The sequence below is a fragment of the Ahaetulla prasina genome, chromosome 6, assembly GCF_028640845.1.
Source record: "Ahaetulla prasina isolate Xishuangbanna chromosome 6, ASM2864084v1, whole genome shotgun sequence".
Taxonomy (NCBI): Eukaryota; Metazoa; Chordata; class Lepidosauria; order Squamata; family Colubridae; genus Ahaetulla; species Ahaetulla prasina.
This window is the reverse complement of record NC_080544.1, coordinates 45,755,056-45,779,841: the sequence shown is the minus strand read 5'-3', so window position 1 is coordinate 45,779,841 and position 24,786 is coordinate 45,755,056. Positions and strand designations below refer to the sequence as shown.

The 24,786-nt window shown below is 36.7% G+C and overlaps 1 long non-coding RNA gene across 1 annotated transcript in view; it reads left to right on the top strand.

Moving 5' to 3' along the window:
• The first annotated feature begins 11,480 nt into the window (after window positions 1-11,480).
• Window positions 11,481-24,786, top strand: part of LOC131201502 (uncharacterized) — a 161,905-nt gene continuing 148,599 nt past the window's right edge. Inside the window, exon 1 of the long non-coding RNA XR_009155875.1 lies at window positions 11,481-11,548. This is a non-coding gene — a long non-coding RNA (uncharacterized LOC131201502). The remainder of the gene's footprint in view (window positions 11,549-24,786) is intronic.

Here is a 24,786-nt window from a genome sequence, read left to right as displayed (position 1 = left end):
ATAATAATTCCCCCGGCAATGAAAGTACAGGAATAAAAGTACTTACCCTCCAGCCTATGACTCCACCCCCCCTTTCTCTCTTTTTATTTACCCTACTGTGCTTTTTGTTTGCTTCAGGCTGCATTTGATGAAGTATTGTTTAAACAGCTCTGGAAAGGAGGGGAAAAAAAAAGATAGATGGAGGGAGGGAGTAAGGGTGGCAAACAGAAAGAACGAGAAAGAATTTCAACCAGGTGGAATGATATGCATTTACCTAGAAGGGGGACGATGTTCAATTATTTCTTAGGGGTTTTAAGAAGAATGACTAAAAAGTGGGGGGGGGGAATAAAAGAAAAAAAAACCCCACAAGTGGGCTTCTGAAGAGGCAGAGAAAGTCATTTTGAGCTGTCTCTTGCTCAGTCATTCAGCTGTAAATGGGTTGTGAACAACAAGAGAGAAGTGAACTTGGGTATAGCATTGTAAACTGCTCTCCCTTCCCCCTTCCCTCCCCCCCCAACACTAATGTATCCAATGAATGGCCTGGTAAAGATGGGGGGGGGAGGTAAAAACTATCAGAAGCTGAAGAGATAGCAGAAAAAAGAGAGGCTGGTATGACACAATTCAAAGAGTGCTTTAAGGTGTACACTCCTCCCCATAATTGGTGAAGAAACTGCATTTCGCTCCCTGATTTCCTGCCTTTTTACAGGTTTTAACAAGCATGATGCTTTTAATAGTAGTTTGAGTACTGGCCCTTTATGAAGCCTCTCTTTTTAAAGTACCGTTAACTATACCCTTTTCTGTCAGTAATGTCTGAAAAACTTCTACCTTTAATCATTCCTGGATCAAGCAGCAAACAAGCAGCTTTTCTTTTCTATTCTTTCTTTCTTTCCTCCCCAATTACATTCTGGATATTCAGTGAACATATGGAAGGAGAAGAAGGGTGGGGGTGGGAGATGGTAAAGAAAAGAAGAACAAGAAAACCACTCTCTCTGTGCTGTATTAAATGCAGCTTGTCCAGCCATGTGTTGAGATAACTTCAACTTTCTGGCTTCAACCAACAAAGGCTAGAAATAAAAAGTTAAAGATACATTCTTTACTGAGAGCACTGAAATAATGGCGCGCCAGTATATGCCTTTTCATATCCAGGGAATTGTAATGCCTACTCTTTTTTCTTTGCAGACCAACTACTGTCATTTTCTCCCCCCCCCCACCACATATGTTCCACAACTGCTAATGATAAAGCTACTATATCTGAACTGCACAAATCTGGACAATCAGTAGATGGCACTAGAGATATCTTCTCTATCTCCTTACTGCCATCTAGAGGTTTCTGAAGTCTGGCAGCCTGGATCTGGTAGCTTTAAAAACAAATTGTTCATTTTTATCTCAATTGGTCTATATACCTCTGATACATGGATGTCTTCAAGTGGCTACAAGAGACAGGTGATCACCACCCAAAAGATGCAAATTGTGCAATGAAGTTCTTGGTCATATGTTGTAGTGGTTTCTTAGGAACATCTATGCCTATTACAATTGCCATAAGTGGCTTCCATTTTCTTTGAGCCAATCTGTTGGGTCCAGAAGAAGGATGACATTTAGCATCAGTGGATTTTCTATTAGCGTCAGTACAAGCATCCAATGGATAGTGGATGCTTGCACTCTCTAAAAAGAAAAGCCCTTTCTCACAACAATGTGTATGTCAATATTGGTAGCCTATTACTTAATGTGAAGCAGAGAAAAAGTGGAAGAGTATAGGCACCAAGTAGAAGGTATGATGATATCCATATTATGTATACATCAAGCCAATGATTCAAGTTAAGTTGTTGTTTTATTTTGATCCATGATGAAGTGATGCAAGTTCATAATACCTGCCATTTTTGGAGTGATTTTATGAAACCTACGATGTCCCTTACTCTTCTCGCTCTTCCCTGCAGATCTCCATGATGAAATCGCCTCTTTTATCAAAAGAGAAGACTAGTGTTGATGCTACATTTTTTTTAAATGGAAAAGAGTAGAAGGGCTAGGGATTAAAAGAAAATAACTGATTTTTATTTGCCTTTTAATAATTGCTAACAACCTGCCTTCCATTGAGGACCAGTATACTGCATGAATCAAGAAGAGGGCCGTAAAAATATTTACAGATCCTCACATCCAGGACATAAACTGTTTCAACTCCTACCCTCAAAACGACGCTATAGAGCACTGCACACCAGAACAACTAGACACAAGAACAGTTTTTTCCCAAAGGCCATCACTCTGCTAAACAAATAATTGCCTCAACACTGTCAAACTATTTACTAAATCTGCATAACTATTAATCTTCTCATTGTTCCCGTCACCAATCTCTTTCCACTTATGACTGTATGACTGTAACTTTGTTGCTGGTAAACCTTATGATTTATATTGATTGTTCCTGATTGCTTATTTGTACCCTATGCTTATTATTAAGTGTTGTATCATTAAGTGTTAAATTGTACCCTATGACCATCATTTGTGTTGTAAATGTTGTTCCTTGATGAAGGTATCTTTTCTTTTATGTACACTGAGAGCATATGCACCAAGACAAATTCCTTGTGTGTCCAATCACACTTGGCCAATAAAAATTCTATTCTATTCTATTCTATTCTATTCTATTCTATTCTATTCTATTCTATTCTATTCTATTCTATTCTATTCTATTCTATTCTATTCTATTCGAGGCTGACTAGATTCACATTATTATCATTTATTTAGACATGGTTTCTTGTTCACATTGTTCATAAAGCAAAAACCAAATAAACCTTGCTATTAAGAGTCTTTTATGAGCATGAATTTATTTTGTTTGACAGAGAAGCTATGTCATGGAAAGAAGTTCAGGTTTGATCATCACCATCCAAGTTCACAGAATAGATATTCAGTAGCAGATAACTTGGCCTTGGAAAAGCAGTGCACCAGTATTGTGTCCTGTCCCAAAGCTGCTTTTTCAAGAGGCAACTGGACTTTCTTGGTTTTTTGTTTTTTTTTGCTTCTCATCAGAAGAAGATGAAGACGCTTCCTGGGTGAGGAGCCAAACATCTTCAACAACAACAAGAAGAAAGTTCAATTGCCTCTTAAAAAAGCACCTTTGGGACAACCATGACTGAGAACCTCCATAGTATTGTGTCATGTTGTCCTTGAGTAAATAGGGAAGTTTATGCATAGCTTGTGAAAAGAGAATGCAACAATCCATCGATGTTTAAAGTGACACAATGGAGAAGTTAGTGCTCTTCCTTCTGTTTCTGAGTTCCAACTTATTATTTAGAGCTTGGGGTATAGCTGTGATAAACAGCCTTCTTAGAAGATAAATGTTGCAAACAAAGAACCCAAGGCATACAATAATAAAAATACCTTTTAGAGAATACACCTTTCTGCAAGTTAAACAAAACCTATTCCCATTTTGCAACTGGAAAAAAATGGAATGCAATTTCCCATTGCTGGATAGGCAACTTCTTATTTATATTAAGTGCTTGAGCCATTACAAGAATTCTCTATATACACAAACACAATCTAAATGGGAGGGTAAGCTTCATACAGCTAGGTATGATTGAATCTCTATTGCTGAATTTTAGTTTTCCTGTCCACTTTTAGTAACATCATGTGAATGAGAAGTCTCTAGGTCAATGATGGCTAACCTTTTTGCCATCGTGTGCCAAAAGCGGGGGGAACGCCGGGGCTCGTGCACGTGGGTGCCCACACCCATAATTCAGCCGACCCCCTGCGCATGTGCACGTGATTCACCCGTGCTCCCCCTGCTTTTGGCACGTGATGGCACGGTGGGCCCAGTAGGACCATTTTTTGGCCTCCCCAGACTCCAAACGCTTTCTAGGAGTCTGGGGAGAGTGAAAACAGCCTTCTCCACTCCCCTGGAGGCCATTTCCTGATTTCCTGTGGGCCCAGAAGGCCTGGAAATCAGCTGGCCAGTGCACGTATATGTGCTGGAATTGAGCTAGGACAACACTTGCGTGCCCACAGATGTGGCTCTGAGTGCCACCTGTGGCATACATGCCATAGGTTCGCTATCACGACTCTAGGTGTTGCAAAAAATATGGTGGACTAGGGATTTCAACTTTAGCATAGACTTTCGCAGTATATATAGAATGGGAAATATTTATTTTCTATTTTCAACCTTTTTTTCCAGGATAAAGGTATTTTCAAGTCCATTCTGGAAATATTTTAGATTAGTACTTCTCATTCCATAATTTCTAGCTTGCATGCCCATTAAGTTTCATTTCTCATTATGTCCTACAAAAAGGGGGACAAAGAAAAATTGACCTATTGGCACTGAGGTAAAGGTAAAGGTTCCCCTCGCACATACGTGCTAGTCATTGCCGACTCTAGGGGGTGGTGCTCATCTCCGTTTCAAAGCCGAAGAGCCAGTGCTGTCCGAAGACGTCTCCGTGGTCATGTGGCCGGCATGACTCAACGCCAAAGGCGCACGGAACACTGTTACCTTCCCACTAAACTAAAGGTTGTCCCTATTTTTTCTACTTGCATTTTTATGCGCTTTTGAAACTGCTAGGTTGGCAGAAGCTGGGACAAGTAACAGGAGCTCACCCTGTTACACGGCAGCACTAGGGATTCGAACCACCGAACTGCCAACCTTTCGATCGACAAGCTCAACATCCTAGCCCCTGAGCCACCGTGTCCCTATATTGGCACTGAACAGACTCAAAATATTTAGGAACGCATTCAGTAAAAGACCTTAGAAAAATATTTCCAAAGATGAAGTGTTTCATTCTTTGTTTTTGTACAGCTATAGATCCTTTTTTCAAGATTTTTTTTTTTTTTTGCCAGTGGACTCCTTGTGGCTGAAATGGAGCTACTGTAAATGTGAGATAGGAAGATATAGGCAAGAGGGCTATGAATAATTGGAGAGAAGAACTGATTTTAATTATAATTACTGTAAAATCTGTGGAGTAATAACTTTTTTCATCAAATCTAGAAGGCACAATCGCTGTGATAGTCTGATGCAAAAGAGAACAGTGCTTCTTTAAGAGAGCTGCCCCATACTTTTCTTATAAAATATGAATTATGTATATGCCTTGTCATATTAGTCCTATCTCAACAGGCAATCATATGAAGGCTAAAAGTGTAATGGGGCATAAGGACAAACTCCCTTCCCAATACATACAGTACATCTCATTGGGTCTTTCTACGCCTAGGAACAACTGTACTGAAATAGATATATTTTTTTCTAAATGTTTCACCTTAAGTTCCAGCAAAACTTCTCAATTTAACAGTTTATAGAATATAATATATTTCTTGCTTTAAAATAGCAACATTTTATACAGAAGTAAGGTGCATTTATACACATATAAAATGGTTTTTTAGAAAATAAATGCTACCAGTGTGGAATATATATTTTTTCTAAATACTAATGGTGTTTATACTTTATAAATTTATTATGATATTTGCAGAGAAAACCCCTAATCTGATATTTCCCTAGTGAGTTTAATGAACCTGAAAAGTGTCATTTAGAGCTAGTTTTCTCTTGCCTTGAAAAATGAAATGCAAATAGTTATCTGTTAAATGAGATAATTACATCACTACTTTGCTAAAGGCACATATTAGTGATTTTTAGCTTGTTTCACTTAATTAAAGCTTTACAAATAGAGAGTGCCAAACTGTTAATAGACCTGTTGGAGCAGTGACTGAGACTGTGAAATAAAACCAGTTGTACTGAACAAGTCACAAAAATAGATTTGATAAAATGGCTGGCAGCTCCAGCATAAATTTAAAGCTCCTGTTGCATTAGAACAAAGGTAATACTAGTTTTAAGAAACCAATATTTTTAATTTTGCTGATACTCCTAAAATTATCTCAGGGAATATTTCACATATATGGATCTAATCAGTAGACTGGGCAGTTGATTATATTTCATGAATATGAAATAAGTCATTTATTTTGTATAGATTCCATCTGCAAATCCATAAAATAAATTCAAGATACAAAGCCAGCAATATCTGCTCTTCATACAGTTTTGCAATTTGAGGTACGCATTAGTTTGTGTTCACTTATTCCCTGATGTGGATCAAGGAAAACAACTTTTTGTGGCCAGTAACTACTATTATAGAATAGAATAGAATAGAATAGAATAGAATAGAATAGAATTTTTATTGGCCAAGTGTGATTGGACACAAAAGGAATTTGTCTTGGTGCATATGCTCTCAGTGTACATAAAAGAAAAGATACGTTCATCAAGGTACAACATTTACAACACAATTGATGGTCAATATATCAATATAAATACCTTATATTTATTTAATTGCCTTATACACTGTAAGCCGCCCTGAGTCTTCGGAGAAGGGCGGGGTATAAATGTAAACAAAAAAAATAAAATAAAATAAATCATAAGGATTGCCAGCAACAAAGTTACAGTCATACAGTCATAAGTGGAAAGAGATTGGTGATGGGAACGATGAGAAGATTAATAGTAGTGCAGATTTAGTAAATAGTTTGACAGTGTTGAGGGAATTATTTGTTTAGCAGAGTGATGGCCTTCGGGAAAAAACTGTTCTTGTGTCTAGTTGTTCTGTTGTGCAGTGCTCTATAGTGTCGTTTTGAGGGTAGGAGTTGAAACAGTTTATGTCCAGGATGTGAGGGATCTGTAAATATTTTCAGGCCTTCTTCTTGATTCGTGCAGTATACAGGTCCTCAATGGAAGGCAGGTTGGTAGCAATTATTTTTTCTGCAGTTCTAATTATCCTCTGAAGTCTGTGTCTTTCTTGTTGGGTTGCAGAACCGATCATTTATCATTTCTGAGAGAAAAGCAGCATAGGAAGGGTGATGATAAAAAAAAAGAATAATTCAATGATTCTTCCATGAGTAGGCCCAAGATTTTCCTTTTTTCGTATTTTAGATGGTAAATTCAATTATTATTGGATTTATCGCAATTGGTCAGATGTTTACATGGGATTTGGCATTTTTCGCCACCTATCTTTTCTTTTATGAGAGCATATGCACACAAGACAATTTCCTTGTGTGTCCAATCACACTTGGCCAATAAAAAATTCTATTCTATTCTATTCTATTCTATTCTATTCTATTCTATTCTATTCTATTCTATTCTATTCTATTCTATTCTATTCTAAGTCCTTCCCAAGGACCTGGGATAGGCAGTGCTGTTTAATAATATTAAAGGCACCATTTATTATTATAATCATCTTTGTTATCATTTTAAAAAAATAAGTTTTAATTTTAGGGTTTACACAGAAATTCTTTAGAGGGACCATTTTGTTTAGACATCTCCTTCAGAGCTACCAGTCATCAGTTATTCTGTACTTACAATGAATACGTATTTTAATTAAAAAATGTGAAGCTGGCATCATGCAAAGCAAACTCCCATGATTCTCTTTATGCCAAGGAATTATTCTGGGTCCCATAATCTTCCTTATAAAATAAAAAATGGAGAGAATGAAGCCTGGAAAAGTAGTCACTTACTTATTGGACCTAAGTACACAGATAAAAAGGCATCATGGACAACATTCTGAGGCATTGTAATTAGAAGGAATAATGTGCAATATTTTGCTGGTTTGGATTGCCATTTATTTGTACCTGGTACCTTACAAGAGCCATTTCCTTAGAGCATACACAATATTCTAAATGTACCCCGTGTCTCCAAAAAGATTGAAGATCTTAGCATTATGGATTTTGTTTGTTTTTTTGTTTTTTTGCTTCAAAATTGCAAGTAAGCACAGCACTGATGATTTCATTGGTTTTAAGGCTCAACAGCTATCGGTTAATTATCAAATCCTCTTTGATACTACTTTTGTACATTGTTTTTACTAAGTCTGTTTTAACAATCAAACAAAACCCCAATGCAGCCAAAACTTGGTTTTCGCTTACTAAAACTTCCAGAACTAACTCCAGCGAGCCTGTAAGAATTACAATATACATAGCTGTACATAGCCCAAGTTAATGGAGTAACAGTACAAGTTCATAGGCATGCTTAATCAATCAATAATAACCATGACCTAAGACTCTGCCATTTTGTTTCCCAAATTCTTTTTTGTACAGTTTAATTATATTTGCACTGCTATGTTAGTCAATCATTTATACTGCATTAATGATTTTTCTAGATTTCAGAATAAACATGTTTGAAGTACTAATTTGCTAAAACAATAGAGTGCATGCCCTTTTCAGCTGCTCTGAAATAGGATGCAATAATCAATGTGGCCGTTATAAAACTCTTTAGGATGGAAAACTCTGAAGTGTGGCATTTATGGTACTCGAGTGATGGAAGATACTGTGTTGTAGCTTCAAGCTATGTTTAGATGCCTAGTGTATGTATTTAACGGTGCTGAATCAGGTGGTATCTTTACTGCAATAATTGCCAAATTTTTTATTTAAAATAGTGGTTTTACATTTTGTTGAGATCCCTTCCTACTCTGTTATTCTGCATTCTGTAAGCGAATTTAATAAATTTGCTGCATGCTTCATATTCAGAAAAGCTTCTATGTTCCTGCAGCCATCTAGGCATCTAACTATCACCCCTATGTGTAAATGAAGGATACGCAGAAACCATATTGATAAATTTCCTGTTACAAATTCATTATATTCTGCATTTTGCCTACAACGTATGGTTAATTTTGCTTGAAGTGGCTGTGCCTTACTGGATAATTAATAGAGATGTAAGGAGATTACATGATCTATTTTGTAGACTAGATCACATGATCTATTTTGTAGACTAGATCTGCTTCCAGAAGGTACAAACCAGGAGATTTCTCCTTCTGATATTAAACTATTATTAAATAGTTTCTTTTCTCTGTTTTTTCACTCATAAAAACCAGAGCTATAAAAGTAATTGTCAGTATGTATTGACAATGGGTTACATTGAGAAGGATGTGGAATAAAACAAGATATGAATGGGTGACGAATGATCAATACGATAAATGATTGTGGACTGAATGTACAAATGATTGACTACAACTAGTACAAAAATGTACATCGAAGAAGTTTGGTAATACACAGGCCAGAAAGGGGGATCAAATTGCAAAACAAATATGCCAAGAAGAATAATCAGATCAAGAGAAAGGAAAGCCTGAGAAGGTATGATTGACTGGAAGTGATATCATCCAAAAGAGAAAGGTGAGAAGGTTAAAGACCAAAAGGTAAGGTATGTATTATTTAATGGGTATGGAAGAAACGAGAATTATTATTATTATTATTTTTATTATTATTTATTAGATTTATAAACCGCCCTTCTCCCGAAGGACTCAGGGCGGTGTACAGCCAGAATAAAAAGCAAAACAATATACAGTTAAAATACAGTTAAAAAACTTATTATACAATATGGCCGAATTTAAAATAATTAAGAATCTAAAAAACCCCAATTAAAACCAAAGAGAAATTTAAAAGTCAGAACTAAACAATTTAAGAAAGCCCCGCACGAACAAACAGATATGTTTTCAGTTCGCAGCGAAAAGTCCGAAGGTCAGGTATTTGGCGTAAACCAGGGGGGAGTTCGGATGGTTTGCAAGGGCAGAAAAATATGACAGACATAATATTTATCGAATGGTGGTTACCTAAACTAGATCTCCTTTGACATCCTGTCTTTAATTTTCTTTAATCCTTATTTTTGGGGGGGTTGGGGGGGGAGAATGGAACCGAGATTTCTACAGGCGCGTCTTCATCGCCACAAGAAAAAAGAAAAAACGAAAGAATGGAGGAGAAAATACAAATGTTACATAGGAAGAGCATAAAAGAGACTCTTCCTGAGGAAAGTCGGAGCATTTATATATATATATATATATATATATATATATATATATATATATATATATATATATATATATATATATATATATATATATATATATATATTAAAAAAGCCGCGGGCGCAATACTTGGCACTCCCAACTCTCGCTCACCGATGGTTCTGCTTACCTTAAACACTGCCTACCTTGAAAAGGAATAGCACAAAGGGTATGTATTTATGTATTCATACCTACACACATATACATACATACATACACATACATATAAAAGCAGGTTGGCTGGTTGCAAGAGGGGTGAAGAAGGGCTGACATTCTTTTTCTAGCTCTTCTGGCAATTCCTCACATGACTCATCACCTTGCCAGAACGTCACATCGCTTCCTCTGAATCCAACATGACCTGTAATAGATAATTTGTAGTCTTTTGACAGCATCATCCAGCTGCTATAGACTACTTCTGTGGCAGCCCCAATTTCCCAGCAATCTTTTAAGAGTGTACTTTTTCAGCTCAAAACCTGCTTTGCCCATCCATGATCTCTCTGATTGTTTCCCAGTGCTGCTCCATCAACATCGGAATGACTGTATTGCCATGATCTCTGCTAACTGACCCAACATGATCTCAACTAACTGACCCAGACCCCTCGCATCCTGGACATAAACTGTTTCAACTCCTACCCTCAAAACGACGCTATAGAGCACTGCACAACAGAACAACTAGACACAAGAACAGTTTTTTCCCGAAGGCCATCACTCTGCTAAACAAATAATTCCATTAACACTGTCAAACTATTTACTAAATCTGCACTACTATTAATCTTCTCATAGTTCCCATCACCAATCTCTTTCCATTTATGACTGTATGACTATAACTTGTTGCTGGCAATCCTTATGATTTATATTGATATATTGACCATCAATTGTGTTGTAAATGTTGTACCTTGATGAACGTATCTTTTCTTTTATGTACACTGAGAGCATATGCACCAAGACAAATTCCTTGTGTGTCCAATCACACTTGGCCAATAAAAAATTCTATTCTATTCTATTCTGACCCAACACGATTTGGCTTCTAATTTTAGAGTGCATCTTTCCATTCCCGAATCCACCGTTCAAGATGTTTTATGCAAACATCTTATATTTTATTTGGTGGTTGCTGTCCTGACATTGGAACTAATTGGTTTAGGAACTTGAGAAAGACTTGTGAACTGACATAGGGACACTTATTTTTTACCCAAAATTCTGACCCAAACTGTTCCAATGAACATAGGTTTGGTGTTCATTCCAGGGCAAACTTTAACCCTGATAGAAATCCAATTGTTCTATAACAACTTTATCTAACCTGCTCTTCCAATCTGAGCAATTAATCACAGTTGCTGGAAGAAAATCAGTGACCCTCCTGTGACCTGGCCTGTTAAGCACTGGAATTTGTAGCAAGCTTCCTTGTCACATCCTTGCACACTGACACTTCAAGAGGTAGGTAGGAGCAACTCTGTTTATAGCTTCTTGCTTTAGCAAAAGACCCTAAGTACTGTTTCTGCTAGCTACACTGATATGATAGTTGCTGTGAACAGGCTTTGGCAAGTTTGCTCCAATAGTCGTGTATGTTTTCAGTACTTTTTCTGCTGATAGGTTTGCTTTTGGTGTGCTTGTTGTAAGAAAGTAATACAAACCCTTGCCTGTGGTATCAAGGTACACGGGAGTTATTTTTAATTTTTACCCTGATCTCCAGTGCCTGAAATAGCCCATGACATTTTGCTTTCCAAGGCACGGCAGCCTAGAGTACATTTCCCAGTCAAGGTGCACAGAAGCCAAGGTGGTTACATTATTCTGCAAATGAGGTGAGCCACAGACTAATCACTTTTGTTCTCTGGCATTGATAAGGTAACAACCATTGTGAATGAAATAATTATTATGTTACTATGCTTTCAGGGATCTCCAGTTCAGCAGCCTGAAGCAGCCATGTGCCAATTAGCCCAGGTCATCTAGGTAGACAAGATGAGAAAATCAAACACACAGGAAAGCTAAAACTACATTTATTGAGATTAATTATGCTGATAAACCTCATTTAGTGACCAGGGACTGGCAAATCCATTGCTAAGTGAAGCAGTTACTAAGAGCAAAATCATATGACTGCAACGGTGCCTACCTACTGTAAGACTAGTCAGTTTTACATCTTCAGCTTTTGTTTAATTCCTGATTACTTCTCCGCCCTTTGGAATTCTTGCCCTAGTGCTGGTATAATTAACAAGAAAGGAATTTATGTTTTTATTTACATACATTGGAGAGGAAAAGATTATAAGAGATCAAGCAGGAAAACAATGAGAAATATACATAAAAAGCAGTGCTTACTATACAAACAGCCTGGTGTATTCCCCATTGTGCGCCTGCTTGCTCTCTTGTAATTCCTCTCTTTCCAATCATTCCACTCTGTGGGGGGGGGGAAGAAGAAAAAACAAACAAACAAACAAACAAACAAACAAACAGTGTCTGTAGTCTGTCCTTCCTTTGCCTGACCTATTCCTCCTTTACCCCGTTCATAAAAAAGAGAGATCGGATAGGACCAGATTACAAGAGAGTAAGCACTTGCCACACAAACAGTCCTATGAATTTCTCATGGTGTGTCATAACATTTTCCATTATAACTACCTGAGAAGGCTCATTGAGAAGTACGATTAACTTCAAAATATGACACAGGCGATAAATGCAATTAGTATTTAGGTCATATGATAACCAGAGGAAATGCTTTGTCCTCGTATTTATGCTGATATTTGGTTAGTTATTTATCTCCTTGGTTTTAAGTCAATGTTAGAGAACAAAGCTTGCAAGCTATTTTATAGACACTTATCTTAGTTTTTGAGAATCTGAACTCAGTAACATCCGTGGCTTTATTGGAAGTTCCTTAAGTAGAAAATTCAATTTCCTTTCTTATGCTTATGGTTACTTCATTAGTATCCAAAATTGAATGAGGCAACCCCAAGCTTGATATTCATTTTAATAAGACATGTAAGGTAGCCTAATCTTATCATATGCAATATTCCCTTTCAATTAAATTCATGCACAGGCAATGCTTTTATAAATGTTTAATGTATTGCTTTTGCTGTGTGTAAGTTAGATAGCTAGCTACTCGTGAGACCAGTAATAGAAGAAAGGGAAAGAATAGGATAGATGGATGGGAAAAAAGATATTTAAATTGGAATGGATATTGGAATGAATAAAGCATAAGTTATATGCTATTATTCCGAGTAGAAAATAAATATAAGATAGAAATTGCTATTACAATACATTAAATTTAAAACCATAAAAGTAAACTGCCAGTGCTTTATTATTAATAGTTAGAGAATTAAAATAACTCTCTCACTGATTCAATATGTGCTGCTTCATATATAACTCTCATCCTACCCTTTTTGTTCAAGCAGAAGTAATTCTTTGTACGAAAAAGCATGAATTTTGTGGGAAGGAACATTTTAAATATATTGTTTGTTGAAGGTAGATAGTGTTGACAGCTGTAGCAACAGCTGGATGCATGACTAATTATACCTTAATTATAATATATAATTTGGCGAGATGAATACTGAAGCATAACTACCTAAAGCCATTTAGTATGTAAAGGGTGTTATATGTTATTTTAAATAAAAATGGCCCAAAGAAGCTGGTTTCCCCCGCCCCCCGCCCCCCAAGTGATGCTTCCATTAGTATCTACTTTCATCCACTGCTACACAATGGAGAGCATGGATATCTTCATTGGAAGAGTGATCCAGATAAGGAATTTATAAATTGGGTACTTGTGTGCTGTAGTCCCCTTCCAAAGTCTCTCAACAGTTGCAGTCTTTTTAAAATATTCAGATTTACGAGACTGCTATATTTTATTTATTTATTTATTTTATTTTGTCACAACAATATATGTAGGAATCATACAAAAGATTATATAGTATATAAACATATATGAATAAGTATAAGCAGGTATAAGCATATATATAGAAAGAAGAAAAGAAAAACAATAGGACAGGAACGGTAGGCACGTTTGTGCGCTTACGCACGCCTCTTATGGTCCTCTTAGGAATGGGGTGAGGTCAATAGTAGAAAGTCTTTGGATAAAGCTTTTAGGATTGTGGGAAGAGACAACAGAGTCAGGTAAAGTATTCCAAGCGCTGATGATTCTGTTACAGAAGTCATATTTTCTGCAATCTAGATTAAAGCGGTTGACATTCAGTTTAAATCTATTAGTTGCTCTAGTATTATTGCAATTAAAGCTGAAGTAGTCTTTAACAGGAAGGAGATTACAATAGATGATTCTGTGAGTTAAGCTTAGGTCTTGTTGAAGGCGACGGAGTTCCAAGTTTTCTAAGCCTAGGATTTTGAGTCTGGTGGGATAGGGTATTCTATTGTTTTCAGAGGAATGGAGAACTCTTCTTGTAAAATATTTCTGGACACGTTCAATTGTATTGATGTCAGAGATGTGGTGAGGGTTCCAAACAGGCGAGCTGTATTCTAGAATTGGTTTAGCAAATGTTTTATATGCTCTGGTTAGTAGTGTGGTGTTTTTGGAAAAGAAGCTACGCAAAATTAGGTTTACAACTCTTAGAGCTTTTTTTGCTATGTAGTTGCAGTGAGCTTTGGCACTTAGATCATTTGTCATGAAAACTCCAAGGTCTTTAACGGGATGGGGGTCGACTGTAAGGTAATGTCCATCTAGTATGTACTTAGTTTTTGGGTTCTTTTTTCCTATATGTAAGACTGAGCATTTGCTGGTTGAAATTTGGAGCTGCCAATTTTTAGACCAAGCGGTTAGAACCGTTAGATGATCAAGGTCGTTTTGAATGATAGAAGTATTGTCTGTGATGTTAAATAGTTTGACATCATCAGCAAAGAGAACACAATTACTTGAGATATGGTCACAAAGATCATTAATGTATAGTATGAAGAGTGTTGGTCCAAGAACACTGCCTTGAGGAACGCCACTCTTGACAGGAACAGGATTTGATAAAGCATTGCCAATTTTGACCACTTGTCTGTTAGACAGAAAAGCAGATATCCATTTGTGGAGGGGTCCTGAGATGCCATAGGATATTAGTTTTAGGAGAAGTTTATCGTGTACTACTGAGTCAAAATCTTTGCAGAAGTCTATGTAGATTGCATCTATTGATTTGCCTTGATCAAGATTTGAAGTCCATATGTTTTTGCAGTGGAGAAGTTGTAAGTTACATGATAATTTTTTTCTGAAACCAAATTGTTTGTTGGAGAGTAGGTTGTTTGTTTCTAAGTGTGAGGTAATGGATTGGTTGATGATAGATTCCATGACTTTGCAGGTGACGCAGCAAAGGGAGATCGGTCTGTAGTTTTCGACTAAGGTGGGGTCTCCTTTTTTGAAGATAGGGATGACTGTGGCTAGTGACCAAAGTTTGGGAAGAGAACTGGTAGTGAAAGCTTAATCAAAGATAATACTTAGAGGTTCTGCTATATTAATGGAAAGTTTTTTTAAGAAGTATGCACACAGTCCATCGGGTCCAATAGATAGAGATGGTTTTAAGTTGTGAAGAGCTTTTCCAACGTTGTCTTCTGTGAAATCTATATGAGTTAAATCATCATAATCATTGCTGGTACGTTTGTGGAATGTCGGATATGTGTTATCGGAGTTAACAAAAACTGAGCCAAAGGAAATGTTGAAGAGGTTTGCTTTAACTGTTTCGACATTGCATTCTTTGTTGTTAGAATCTTTTAGTGGTGGGATGGATCTAGAGTCTTTAAGTTTATTGTTAACAAAATTATAAAAGGCACGATTGGAATTTGTGCGCAGAAGATTCTCTTCTTGCTTGGTGTGGTAATTTGTGCATTCAGTTTTTATTTGGTTGCATATGTTTCTGTTGCGGTTTTTGAAATTTGTAACATAGCCTTTTTTGTTTCTTTTCCAGAGGGATTTTTTTTTGACTGAAGCTTTTTTATTGATATGGGTAGTTTGTTTTTCTTGATCATGGTAATCATTTGTGGTACGTATAGTTTAATGACTCTATTGATTTCAAGTAGGAAGACTCTATAGTGGTCTTCAGCGGTTATGCAGGTTGCAAACAAATTTTGCCAGTCCAGAAATGAAAGATCGTTGTTTATAAGGTCGTAATTGGCTTTTTTGAAGTTGTAGTTGGGAATACTGTTGTTATGACGGTTTAAGTATGGACATATATTGAGACGAAAATCAATCATACAGTGGTCACTGTTGGAAAAAGGTTCTTTAATTTGTAGTCCCTAAATTGAGTTTGAATTGTTGCAGAAGATGAGATCAAGGCAGTTGTTGAGTCTTGTATTGTTAGTTACAAGTTGTTCAAGACCTAGGTTTGTAACAGCGTTGTATAGTGTAGTATGGATTGGATCAGTTGAACATTAATTAGTTGTCCAGTTAATGAGAGGTAGATTTAGGTCACCCAGGAAGATGACAGGATATGGGCAAGAGGTAGCCCATGTTAGCATTGAGGTTAGCATATTTGCATGGGTAATGTCATAGTCAGGGACTCTGTAGCATAGTAAGAATTGAAGAGTAGTGTCAAGGGATAAGTCGCATACAATAGTTTCAGGAAGAGAGAGTTTATGTGCTACTTGGATATTTTTTGGATTCAGTGACTTTTTGTAAAAGATAGCCACTCCACCACCTCTTTGGTTTTCACGATCTGATCGATAGACTTGATATTCTTTGTTTGAGATAATGGAGTCAGGAAGGGATGAGTTCAGCCATGTTTCACAAACAAAAATGATATCAAATGTGCCACTGTTTAATAAGAGGATAAGTTCAGGTAATTTGTTGACTATGCTTCTTGCATTTATCAATTTGCATTTGAGATCTGAAGTGATTGGTGTTGAAGAGGTAAGGGGCGTGCATACCTAGTTTGGATGTTAGTAGGTTGGGGGTTGTGTACAACAGATGGTTGCATAGATGGTTGGATGGTAGTTTGGTTGTTTGGATGGATGGTTGTTTGGATGGCTGGTTGGGTGGATTGTTGGGTGGCTGTTTGGATGGCTGTTTGGATGGCTGTTTGGATGGCTGTTTGGATGGCTGATTGGATGGCTGTTTGGATGGCTGTTTGGATGGCTGTTTGGATGGCTGTTTGGATTTTTTTTGTTTTGTTTACATTTATACCCCGCCCTTCTCCGAAGACTCAGGGCGGCTTACAGTGTATAAGGCAATAGTCTCATTCTATTTGTATATTTTTTTTACAAAGTCAACTTATTGCCCCCCCAACAATCTGGGTCCTCATTTTACCTACCTTATAAAGGATGGAAGGCTGAGTCAACCTTGGGCCGGGCTTGAACCTGCAGTAATTGCAGGCTTTGTGTTCTTAATAACAGGCTTTACCAGCCTGAGCTATCCGGCCCTTGATTGTTGGTTGAATGGCTGGTTGGATGGCTGGTAAGATGGTTGGTTGAATGGGTGGTAGGGTGATGGGCGCTTGATTGAACACTGGGATGGCTGGTTGATTGTTATGGGTGATGGGGGGTTTGGAGGTGATTTTTTGATTGTAGGTTTTATTTTTTATGCAATCGGTACGGTAGTTGATGTATAGGTTGGATTCACCATTGTCTTGTCTTCTTTTAAGTTCTGTGCGAAGTTCACGAGAACGTATCCGTTGTAGAAAGGATAGATCAGGATGTGATCTAAGTTTACTGTAGGTAGGGTTGGTTTTAGCAATTGAGTTTATAGTATAAATGAATTTACGTTTACAGTCCTCATTTATGCATGTGACCCTACAAAATCTTGGTGCTGTTGACCCATCGCTGTTTTTTTTATTCTGGTCCATCTCTGGAAACAGCAATTATTTCATTTGGGAATATGGTTGATGCGTTATAATTTCCAATGATGTTGTGAATCTTATTGATATCTGGTTCGTTAGTGTTTTCAAGTCCAAATAATATTGCATTATTTATTTTTTGTCCTCTCTCCATTGCATCTCTGATTAGTTGGTTTGTAGTTATTTGTTGCTTAGGTTGTGTTGTATTAATTTGTTGTCTGGGTTGAGTTGAAGGTTGTGCATTAGGTTGTGTATTATGTGATGATAGATGAGTTTGGAAGAGATTTAGGTCATTTGAGTTTTCATTTTTTAGTGTTGAAATTTGTTTTATCAAGTTTGTGAAACTTTGTTCAATAACTGTTAAAAAACTTTTTTCTAAGTTTTGTTCAATATTTTGTATTCTTTTTTCTAGGTTTTGTTCAATAGCTTGTAATCTTTTATCTAAGTTTTGTTCAATAGTTATTAATCTTGTTTCTAAGATTTTATCAGCGTTGGATTTTCTGGCTGGCATAATGATAATATTTCTTATTCCTTTGTTTTATTTCACACTCTTTCCAATTTTAGTAATGATTAAGTATCTGTCACTTAATCAATTATCTTTAATTTTATGTCTTTCTCTTTAACTTTAAATGGTAATCAATTTGGCAATTGCTATGGTAATGGGGAGTCACTATGGTAACAGTGAGATTTGGCGGGAAATTTAAAATGGAGAGATTGGGTGGTTGAAGAAGCGGTGACCGTAATGGCGGGAGTTTCAAAAAGTCAATAGAGGCCGGGAGACTGGAGTCTCCTAGGAACTCACCAGGGTCCTGCAGCAGTCCTTCTGATTGGGGGATAGGTGGTTTTTAATCCTTTTAATTCTATATTATACTACTTACAATACTTCTTTAGTATTATGCTCCTTACAACTGTTCATTTTGCGACCGTTGAAAGTTAAAAGACCGTTGAAAAAGTGACTTATGACAATTTTTCACATTTGTAGCATCCTCATAATCATGTGATCAAAATTCAGATATTTGGCAACTGGTTCATACTTATGACTGTTGCTGTATCCCAAGGTTATATAGATTACCTTTTGACAAGCAAAATCGATGGGGAAGCCAGATTCACCTAACAACCATGTTACTGTCTTAATAACTGCAGAGATTCACTTAACAACCATGCCAAGAAAGGTTTTAAAATGGGGAAAAACTAACTTAACAGATGTCCCAATTAAGATCAGAAATTTTGGGCTCATTTGTAGTTGTAAGTCAGGACAATTTCTACACAGATGCAAATATTATTGAAGGTATCTAGTAAAATATAATTAAGGCCTTAACTCTGTCTTTTACAAACCATGAAGGCCCAATAAAACTTTAATCTTGGCACAGTAACAGAGATCAATAGCTAAATTGATGTTCCAAACCTGGTTTCTCCTAGATATTTCAAGTTTACAATCCTTCAAATTCCCAACCAGTAAATATTCCAATTATCAAATGGTGGTGGCAGGAGGAATTTTCATAGTCCTTCCAAAATTATCTGAGATAAATCTATTAGTTGGATGTATATTTCAAATGTACTTAAAAATAGGTTGAGTTCCAAGCATGCCTGTATATAAGGAATGTTTGCTCCCTGAAAAAGGAGCAGACTTTTTCTCGCCTTCTTCACCAGAGATAAGAATATCATGAAAAATGTGCAGCTGTGTGATTTAGAAGGGAGGACATGTTATATTTTGGTGGGTGTTTTCACAGAATTGCAGTGCAACTCCAAAAAACTAAGAAAATGAAATGTTATAGTAATAAGGCAGATCTAGAAGATCTACCTCAAAGGAGGTTCTGCTGCTTGAGGAAGTAGAAGATGTCTGTTAGTGGTGTAGTGGCTCTATAATATACTATATGTTGTCAATTTTGATCTTATCTTACCAAAATATTCCTCTGTTCATCTTAAGCATTTGAGTTAACCTGAATGGAAAGTCCTCCAGAGAATCGACTGACTGACATGCCATGAAATGGCTGTTCCAAGTAGAAGTTCAAAGGCAGGCCTGATCCAACTAGTTACCTGTTACAAACTGCAACTTGCAATGGCTTTTTCATTCTATTAGAACTTTAAGAGTAAAACTATTATGAAGATAAAATGAGTAAGATCAAGGAATCATACAAAATCATCTTATAGCAAATATAAAAAGCAATACAAAGAACATTAGTGCATGAACACCATCCATAATCTAAAAAACCCCTGGCAAAATATATGTTAATATTTCCAAGCTCATCCTTAGATCCCTTATAATATTCTTCAGCATCACTTGTCTTGACGCTCTTCCTCATACTTGCATCATTAAGATGGAAGAAAGGAAAAAGATGAAGTTTCCCTGTCAGCTGTGTCCAATTCCAGATGTCGTGCTCATCTTTGTTTCTTGGCCGTGGGACCCAACATTGTCCGAAGATAATTTCTGTGGTCATGTAGTCAGCATGGCTATATGCCAAAGATTCACAGAATGCTGTTACCTTCTCACCACAGTGGTACCTATTAATCTATTTGCATTCTGCATGCTTTCAAATCAGTAGGTGGGCTGGAGCTGGAGCTGAGGCAAATAATGGGAGCTCATCCCATTGTGCAGGGCTCAGGGCTCAAACCTGGGCAGTCAGTTCTTCAGCTGACAAGTTCAGCTTCTTTAACTGGGCATCGGAAGAAAGTAGATCAGTGTAAAATGTCCTTGACAGCCTACTCATATCACAATTTGGCAAAGAGATCCATCAGTGCTGTGGTCCATTTAGCATTGAAATAAGGTTAGGGCTGATTCTTTGTTCTTCTCTGTGTAAAATGAGTACATCAAGAAAGTGTAAAATGAGTACATATGTCCATAGCTGTCCACTACATACAATACATTGTCTGTAGTGGAGCATTCACATACTGGAAACTACATGGGATTCAACAGAATAGGTAAAAATGAATGGTTCCATAAAAAGAAAAAAAGGGAGGGATTTTTATGAAACTTTTCTTAAAATGTTTCATAAAAATGAACATAGCTCTAAAGTATAATTATGATCATAACATATAATTATAACCTGCTTGCTAATATGGAAATGAGAGTTGTTGACAAATCTGGTAAAAGAGCTCCCTCTAAAAGCACAAGATAAAGAAAGTGAATGATTAAAGGATTTGAGGCGACGGAGTACAGATGGGTACAGAGGAAATGTTTGGATATAAATAGGATGGGTAGGAGAATCAAGTACAAAGTGAAACAAAAGCGAGTAGAACAAATACTTGCAGTTTTGAGATTTTAGAGAATAAGATTCTGTTCCTTAAAATTACTTTTTTTTTTTGCTAAAACCTAGTCATAGTTATTTGGTGTACTATGTAAGTAGAATGGCTAACTATTGATTTTCACCAGATTAGTTGATTTCAGCCACAAAATACAAGATCCTGATGACTGAACATAACAGAATAACAGAGTTGGAAAAGGGACCTTGGAGATCTTCTAGTCTAACTCATGCAGGAAGCCCTATACCAGTGATGGCTAAACTTTTTGGCACCAAGTGCCAAATCTGGACCACATGTGTGCATGCACGTGCGCGCCGGAACCCAGAAAAGAGCAACCGGCCGGTGCGCAGTCATATGGGAGCCAGCTGCTCTTCTGTGTCCTATTGCGATGCATGCGTGTCAGATAGCTGGTCTGGCGTGCATGCACACCAGCCAGCTGCTCTCTTCCAGGTTCTGGGACTTTGGCATGCACACGCCAGTACCTGGAAGAGCAACTGGCAATGGCAACGAGCCATAGATTCGCCATCACGGCCCTATACCGTTTCAGACAAATGGTTGTCCAATCTCTTCTTAAAAACTTCCAGTGTTGGAGCACCCATAACTTCTAGAGGCAAGTTGTTCCACTGAGTAATTGTTCTAACTGTCAGGAACTTTCTCCTTAGTTCTAGGATGCTTGTCTCCTTGATTAGTTGCCACCCACTGCTTCTTGTCCTACCCTCAGGTGCTTTGGAGAATAGCTAGAGTCCCTCTTCTTTGTGACAGCCCCTGAGATATTGGAACACTGCTATCATGTCACCCTAGTCCTTCTTTTCATTAAACTAGACATACTCAATTCTTGCAACCGTCCTTTATTATTTTAACTTCCAGTTCCCTAATCATCTTTGTTGCTCTTCCCTGCACTCTTTCAAGTACTCTCAATTTCACCATTGGTAGTTACTACTTCAGAATTATCTGATAACAGTGTTCTACCTCTATCACAGAAATAAGCTCTCTTACATAACTGCAAAAAAGGAAAAAGAAAATCCACCAGATAGAAATAGGGATAGATAACTTTGTAATAACAGCAGGAAATAATGGATTAAAAATGCTCAATTTCTGAGCCAATAAACTTTTCTTTCCAATTGATTGAAGGGACACACTTGATCAATATGATAAAGTTGCTTTGAGCAAGATATAGCCCACACAGATTTTGTAGGGAACTTGTTGGACAAAGGGTATAAGGGGAAAAAAAATCCCCTGAAGATGTAGCCAATATTTTTAAAAGTTCTGTCCTAAGTATATTTACAGTACCTTAAGAAAGAGGATGGAGGGCTTTTTAATTTTTTTAAAAATTGTGTGAGGAGTAATTAAGCAGGTAGGAAAAAGTAGGGACTGTGTGGAATGTGTATTGATTGTTGTGAAAGGAAAAAAAATCAGCCTGTGTATTAACTGGAGAGGAAATATTGGAAGGAAGACTAGAAGAGGAGGAGGAAGAATAGGAGGAAGACCGCAGTTGGTGACATGAAGAGCAGCAGCAGCCTAAGGAATGGAGTGGCCCTCGGTCAGCCAAAATACTTCTATTTTGGAATTAAATGTAACTACAACTGATCAGGCATATACTTAATGCCTGATCAGTTTAATTATTTGGAATTAATTTGCTAATAATTGAGAGCAGTACTGCCCTGTTCTGAGACCAGGAATAGGCAGCCTAATAACTATGCACATGATTAATCATGGTAGCTTTGACATTACCAGTTAGAATCCAATTTACAACTAAGATTTGTTAAATAGGCATTTGATAGCAATGAAGAACTCTGTACATTTATTGATTCTTCCTCTGTTGCTGAGCAAAGTTTGTCCTAGTTGTTCTACTATGTTGTACCACATTTTTCTCCATTAGGAAATATATGAAACAAACAAACAAATAAATAAATAAACAATCCACCAACCTTTCAGTATTTCCTAATTTATGTTTCAATTAGATAGCAAGTGTGAATTTTTCACTACCAATTCAAGTCCTTAATCTTTAGCTTTGCTCATTCAGCAACGGCTAAGAAATACATAAAAAGAAACTATCTGTAGCTTAGGGTTAAACTGCAGAGTTCTTTATGTTCCCTGAGCTTGTTTTTTTGCTGGCAGTCTTTTCATTACCTAACAGGATAACATCTTCAATGCTATTGACTGTGGGATATTGAGTATACATACTCCACAATTAAGGAAGCGTATATGAGTAACCAAATCATAATATGAAGATATTTTAATGAAAGTTTGTTGAAAATAAAAAGGAACCAGCACAGCTATGGTTAGATATAGCAAGCTGTAGCCAGATTCCCTAATAATGATGATAATCCCTTCCAAAGTGTTAATTGAGCAATTCTTGCTTGTACATTTTGGTTTTTCCAGTATTATTTGAGAAAAATTTCTTAATTTTTGATGAATGATCTGATAATTACTCATTAAATTGCCTCTATTAGTTAAAATCAATTTTTGTTCTTTGGGTCTACTCAGAAAATAGAAACAGAAAACAGATGAAAGGAAAATGTGAAAACTGTTACTTTGCTATGTATAGATATGTAGCTAAAAAATAGCTTTAGGAACTGTAATGTAAAACATGCACCATATGATTTGTGCTTGTGTGCCTTAAGTCGTATAGACTGCTCCATATTTTGTGTGTGTGTGTGTATGTGTGTGTGTGTGTGTCTTTGTGTGTGTGTGTCTTTATGTGTGTGTGTGAGAGAGAGAGGAAGAGAGAGAATATCATTTTGTTATGGAAGACTTTAGGGCAAGTACCCAGGGCTTTCTTAGAATAGGGCTGCCTACTGTTAGCAAAAATGATTGTGCTCATTTTGCACAATCCAAAGTCAAGAAATATGCTTTACTATCTAGAGGGTTTTCCTCCCAATAAAATAATTAGGCCTACTAATAACATTTTCTTAATTTCAGCATGATAAATGTACATCTTTTAAACAATAAAGCCAACATAGCCCAAACGGAAGAAAAAACAGTGTTCAAAAATATCACCTTTCCCAATATTTCCTTATTCCTCAATAATACAATAATACAACACTTTTTCTTTATGAAATCAACTCATGTGGGAGTGTATAGCATAATTTATACGTCAAGTACCATTTGTTATCTGGATATTTTACTTTAGATCCAGGCTAATTTGGGGTACTATCAGTCAATGCCTTGTCACTTTTAATTTTTTGCAAATGGATTCCTTTTACCATCTTGATTCTTCTTTAAAAATAACATATGGAGAAGCTTCCCCTAATATAAGCAAGATTCTTCCTGGTAAAAATTTGGAATTTTCATATTGTTTCTGCAGTGCATTTTCCTTAGGAAGATTGGTAAATGATTGAGTACAAAAATGACCCCCCCCCATAGATTATTTAGACTATGTCATTTTTTTTCTTCCATCAATATTCAATTGTGTCTGATACTTGGAGACTGTCTGGACCAATTGCTGCAGCTTTTTTAGCAAGGTTTTTCATAAATGGTTTGCCACTGCCTTCTATCTAAGACTGAGAGAAAGTAACTGTCCCAAAGTCATGAAGCTAGCTTTGTGTCCAAAATAGAATTACTAGTGTTGGGGGTGATATGATAGTAGTGTTTCAATATTTGAATGGCTGCTACAAAGAAGAGGGGATCAACCTATTCTCCAAAGCTTTAGAAAGCAGGACAAGAAACAATGGATGGAAAGTAATCAGGGAGAGAAGCAGTTTAGGAATAAGGAGAAATTCCCTGACAATGAGAACAATTAACCAGTGTTTAATAACAGCAGCAAGACTGTTGATTGGACAATACTGGAAGAAAGAAGAGGTACCTACAATAGAAGAATGGATATTGAAAGTCATTAATTTGGCTGAGATGGCTAAAATCTCAGCTTTTTTAAAAGACAATACGCAGGAAAGATATTTAATAGAATGGAAAAAATGGATTGATTATCTACAAAACAGATATCAGATTAAGAAATATCAGATTGCCTTTGAATAATTAGGAAGTATTATTTTATGTAATGGGGAGGGGGTTGGGAGATGAAAAGATTTGGATAAGGTTAATTGGATTAGAAGGGAAAATTTTAC